This window comes from Catharus ustulatus, chromosome 1, assembly GCF_009819885.2.
Source record: "Catharus ustulatus isolate bCatUst1 chromosome 1, bCatUst1.pri.v2, whole genome shotgun sequence".
Classification (NCBI taxonomy): domain Eukaryota; kingdom Metazoa; phylum Chordata; class Aves; order Passeriformes; family Turdidae; genus Catharus; species Catharus ustulatus.
This window is the reverse complement of record NC_046221.1, coordinates 156371972-156377971: the sequence shown is the minus strand read 5'-3', so window position 1 is coordinate 156377971 and position 6000 is coordinate 156371972. Positions and strand designations below refer to the sequence as shown.

Sequence of the window (6000 nt, the reverse complement as noted above, 5' to 3'; positions counted from 1 at the left end):
CCCGCCGCCGCTGCCGTAGGAGCGGGGGAAGCTCCGTCCCTGCCTGCCACCGCAGGGCAGCGCCGACCCGGGGTGACTGAGCCCAGTGGCAGCGCCGGCCGGCCCCGAGCTGCAGCACCGTGCTGGACCACCTGGCCCCGTCAGCGGCGCCTAGCGGGCCGAGCCTGCACAGCCTTAGCTCAGCCAGTAAACCCCGCCCTCCCGCGGTTCTGTTACTAATTGCACGCGGGTCCTCGCTGCGAACGACAGAGCGGCTTATATTCGGGTGCGGCTTATCTATGGACAAAAACCAAAATATTTGCCAACACCCAGAGATGTGGCTTATAGTCAGTGCGGCTTGTATTCGTGAATTTACTGTACATACACTTCTGAAAATGCAGAGTTTTGATTTGGGGAGAACAAGAGGCAAGAGAGAAAGAAACTTAATAAAGAAAAGCACAAGTATTTGTTTAAAAACACTGCATGGGAAAGGACATTGCTTTTTTGGCTGAGTTCTAGTCCTGAATCTGTTTGCTGTGACATTTACTGTTAAATCACTACCAGATTATCTTCACTATTTAAGAAAAAGCTAAAATCCACTTTTTATCTCAGGGTAATTAGTGTGAGGGCTGTGAGGTTGAACTCAGTATGCTCAGCTTGTAAAACTAGTGTCCTTTTCCAAATTTTCTCTTCTTTATGTTGAAGCTGTTACTGTTTGTAGCCAAAAATTACTTGTTCTCCACCCCCATTTCAGCACTGTTATATCTATCCCCTTCAACCACAACTAGCTGAAATAACTCTAATCACCTATTTTTACTGTTTGAGTTAGGGAGTGTTCACAGGACTCATTTTGCCAGAAGAGCTGAAATGCTTGCAGAAAGGGAAAAGGGAAAGGGATACAAATTCAGAGCTACAAAATCACAGCTGAATGGGGTAACATCATCAGCTGGCAGAGGTGGCTGCACACTGAGCATCTGTCTACAGCCTAAAATTACTGCTTTGTTTGGGGATTTGTTTGTTTGTTGGTTGGAGTTTTGGTTTGTTACACTGCAGGATCACTCCTAACTGATAATACAATTAAGAAAGAAACTTCAGAAAAAGATAACTAAGTCCTACGGCTTTTAATTCCCTATTGGGTTTTGGGAAGAAGTAGTTTGTGGCAAACAAGGAAGACAAACCTGGATCCTTTGCTGCATCCTTCCTCCTATTTAAGAAGATTTGTGATTCTACATCTAAATCCAGCAACTTTCCATGTGGCCCTGGTAAGTTATGTAAGCTAAACTTTTCACAATTTGATGTCTAAAACTAATCCTTTAATCCATATTTAGGATCCTGTAATTAACTCGTCTTAAATGTTATCTGCAGGTGCTCAGACATACTGAAAAATTGATAAAGTGTATACTTATTCTTACTTAAGGCACCCAAATTTGAATTTTTTGACCATAATGACTGCTCCAAGGTGTTAATGAAGACTTTCATGCATTGAAGGATTCTTCTGATTAAGAAATTTAAAATCACACTTCTCTGTAACTGCTGAAAATTATACTTCAAGCACTAAAAGAAGTTCAAAGAGGCAAGAAGCAAATTCTTGCAATCTTCTTCCTATTCCATGACAGGCATTTTTAGATTATTTTCTTTTGCAGTGTTTGGGGGAACCTCTCTCCTCCCATGAAGTCTGTGTAGGGCTGGGTGACTCGTGTGTTTAACAAAGAGAGATTTGCTGAAGGTCATGGGACTGGAGGTGGGAGGAACAAGAGTTGTCTGTGCCGAGATTCTGGCTGAACTATTGAGAAAACAAGTCTGTCCTAATAGATAAGGTAAGTAAATTTAACTCTTTCTTCTCTGTCTCATGGATTACAGCTACAGAGAAAACTTCTTCTAAGAAACTTAAGCTTTTCAACAAGTTCCCATTAGTGTAGAAGTAGCAATAAATTCCCACCTGTCCAAAGAGTCTAAACATTCTCACCTGCTTTCACATCTGTCTTCATCTCCCTCTTCCTAAGGTTACTGGATTGTTTTCCTTTAATAATGGAGTAACTGTGGGATTCCAACATGTTTAGTAAGTGGGATACAAAGGGGGAAACAGGCCTGTAAAGCAGTAAAAAATAAGTAAAGGTGTGTGTCTCTTCTATCACATTCTTGCTTAAGGTTTCTTCCCTCTAATTCTATTACAGAGGAACCATCCTGACAATCCCTGTCAGATGGTTTAGGATGAGTAATAAGGGTCTTAGTTACTACTTCTCTATGGACTGATGCACAGGATTTGTCAGGGGGGGTGGATTTTGGGGTAGGAAGAGCCAGGTGAAATCTCAGAGGCTGCACTGCCCATTATCTCTTTCCCCAGAGCTGAGCCATAGGACCAGGAGCTGAAGGACTGCCATGTCACAGGCTTTTGTTTCTGGAACAGAATTTTCCCAAGTGGCTGATAACAGGCTCAGTCTATTCTGTGAAGGATGTCTTCAGAGCCTGCCCTGATACATTTATTATAAACAACAGCTACAGAGTGTTAAATTTTGTCTCAAACAAAATGTTGTTCTGGCTATTCAGATAAAAACAGGTTTGGCTTGGGTTTTTTTAGATGCAGAGCTGCCTTTGCTGTAGGAATTCTCACGTATTAAGGAAAGATCAATACCACAGCTAATGGCCTAAGGTATCAGAAAACCTCACTGGAGGAAATGAGAATGTTGTCTGGAAACCAGATGATGATAATCCTCAGGATAAATGGATTTAGAGATTTCCGAAGCCGTTTTAGTAAACAGAGGACAGACTTAGGCAGTTATTTCAACAAGTTCCTTTACAAAAGAGAAAGAGATTGCCATTTTCCTGTTTGGTTTTAGTCTTGACATTGATGAGTCGCAGCGAATACTTATTAACCTCTTAGATGCAGAACCGACCTTTTAATAAAGCAACCTCTCTTCTTTACAGAGAAATCTTAACACCGGTTATTTTGTCTTGCAAACATTGTCCTTGCACATGCTGTTGACAAAAGCTGGCAGAGAGCCATTGGTTTCCCTGGAGTCGAGCAAAGGCAGGTGGAAAACTCGTAAAGGACTCAAGGCAGAGCTCAGACAAGTGCCAGGAAGCAGAGGTGCCTTGGCTGCTCTGGGGTTCACGGCTGTGAACCAGAAGAACCAGAGCAGAGCAGTGTTCAGCATGGCCAGTAAGACCATCCAAACAGCCCAAGTGCCCAGGGCCAGTGTCCATCTAACCCAGCCAACCCCATTCATCTTCTCTCTCACCAGCCCTGCCAACACCTCTTTCCCAAGATGGTGATTCATAGCTGGGGTCATCTCTTCCCCTGTGAAAGCTATTTCATTATTTAGTTCACATGTGTTATTTTTTTTTAACATTTACTGCTTCCTCTATGAGGATAAAAAAAACCAAATACAGCATCTGAGATCTGGGAGCTTGTGGTACTTCTGCAGCTGCTTAGAAATGTGCACTGTGTTGCTCTCTGTTCTTTCCTGTATCTTCTTGACTGTTACAGAGGGCTGAGCTTAAATGTTTCATTTTCTCTCTCTTTGAATAGAAGCATTTAATCTGGTTTTCAGGTTTTCAATGGATTTTCGTGCATCAGCTAAACTCCCCAAGCTATGTGCAGAACCAGATCATCAAAAAGGTGAAACACAGAAGTTTAAACCACTGTTAGTACCAAAGCAGTTTACCTTGCAGTCAGAGCAGGGTCAGCTATGCCCATTGACTCTGCCCAGAGAAGCTGTGGCTGCCCCATCCCTGGAAGTGTTCAAGGCCAGGCTGGATGGGGCTGAAACAACCTGGTTCAGTGGAAGGTGTCCCTGCCCATGTCAGAGGGGTTGGAACAATCTTTAAGGTCCCTTCCAATCCAAACCATTCCATGATGCTGTGATTTGGTCCAGCACTGCCATTTTCCACATGTACCACATCCTGCTGCTCACATGGCTATTGGGGCAGTAATAACCCATCCCTCTCTGTCCCATGGGACCTCATTTTCATCAGCCACTTGGTCTGAAACAATTAATGTGATGCTGTTAAACTGAGAGCACTTACACCTTGCCCTACCTAGTTTCTCATCTATTTTCTCTGCATGAGAATTGTAGAAAGGACAATGTACATGGAAACACATCTGCTTTTTTCCAGGTGACTCTGTTGGTCTAATAAACAGTATTACTTCTCTGCAGTAACTTTTCCTTTCACACATCCTTAAAACTTGGTAGTTGTAAGAATACTATCACTACAATATGTTATTATGGCTATTGTATTTCTGACCGAGCTGTAAAATCAAGGATCTTACAGTCATTAAAAATCCCCCAACACTCCTCACAAAAATAGACATGTTAGTTCAGGCTCCCTGGCCCAGTGAGCACAATCTTTACATAATGTTTTGGCTGAATTGTGGCTGCCTTTACTTCCAGCTGTAACTGAGGGTTGTTAAACAGCTGCCATGATTCCCCCTGCTCCCCCCAGAGACCGAGCTGCAAATGAATTATAGATACAGTACAAGCAGTCTTTCACATGCGTCACCCAAAGCCTCTTACGTGGGTCAGAATCCGACGGTTATTGTCCTGTCAGATCACTGAAATAAAAATCCGCGGACTTGGTGAGACAGCCCCAGTGTATTGATTGCTATAAAGGAGACAGAGAATCTTTGACTTGAGATAAAAAGATATCAGACATCTGTGATTAACGATCAGCAAAACCCGAGTGTTGCAGAGAGAGCTTTTAATTGATTCTATCAATGTGCCTCTCTGTCTGCATATTTATGCACCAGATGCCCATATGCAAAGTGTTTTGATGCACAGATCCCACGTGTGTGTGTCTGTAGCTAAAATCTGTGAGAGCAGTGTGTGGCACGGCGACAAGAGTCCCCACACACACACTGGGGGTCTGGCTGCTGGGGCAAGGGACCATCCCAGTGCAGCCCATGGATATCTTGGGGTGTGTCATCCTGGATCCCTTCACCGGGCCTGATCCTTATCCCCACCCACAGGGGAGGGGAGATAAGATAAAGGGAGGGGAGTTTTCACGTGTAGGAAAGAAGACAGCAAGAGAGGGAAGGAAGGAGAAGGGGGAGAAGGCAAGAGAAAGCAGGAAGAGGAGGAGAGGGAAAGGAGAAGGGGGAAAAGGAGGAAAAGAGAGAAAGATCTACGCAATACAGTGCAAATATCTTCTTACAACTACACTTAAATGTAGACTCCTCCAAAAGAAGAAACAAGGAGATGACAGAGGACTGAAGCTTGGACTCTGTCCAGATGCTCAATTGACTTTGTCGTTCCTGTCCTATTTTGACCTTTCCATTTTTCAAGGGTAATTAAACACTCCAGCTTCAGATTGGATCTTGCTTCAACTAGTGATTCACCTCCACTGACAAGGTAAAGAGCTACACAGGAAAGGTCCAACCTGGCTGCCCAAACAGCCATGTCCATATTGGTCTTATTTTATATGAATATAATGCCAGCAAGTAATTAGCAATAAAAATACTGTGCAAGAGCTGTGTATGACATTAGGATTGAGTAATTTGGTCTTTAACCCATCTAGCAGCTACTGCAGGATGCACTAAGTGACTGAAAGCCATATATCTCATTACAATAAATATTTTATAGATGACATCTCAGCCCAAATCACCTTCCATGACATTGTTTTTAAATCCACTGGCAGGTGATAGGGTGATTTCAGTGGCTGGTCATTGGAAAAGAAATCTTCCGTTGCCATGTTAAAATGAACTCATATTCATAATAACCAAGTGTTTTCATTTGATCCGTGTCAAACATCAACAGTGCAATAAACTGGTGACCCTGCTTCAATTTCTGTCACTCAGAGGACAAAAAAACACTTCTTCCCCACCTTGGGTGCCTATTTACCATTTCTCACCCTTGGGCTGACGCCTACTTGTGAGAAAACTCTCAGAGTGGACATCCTGCTATATTTGTTTTGTGGAGAGGCAGAGGAATTTGCTATTTAAGGCTGTAAATCTGGCATTTTCACAAGTGCTGAAATTCACACCTTTGCATTTCCTGCTAGATCCCTGCTATAGAAGGTGAGCAA

At 43.1% G+C, this 6000-nt stretch overlaps 1 long non-coding RNA gene across 2 annotated transcripts in view; it reads left to right on the top strand.

The window, feature by feature from the left end:
• Positions 1 to 944: 944 nt before the first annotated feature.
• Positions 945 to 6000, top strand: part of LOC116997596 — a 69528-nt gene continuing 64472 nt past the window's right edge. For both annotated transcript variants that reach the window (XR_004418205.1, XR_004418206.1), the window contains exon 1: positions 945 to 1241. This is a non-coding gene — a long non-coding RNA (uncharacterized LOC116997596). The remainder of the gene's footprint in view (positions 1242 to 6000) is intronic.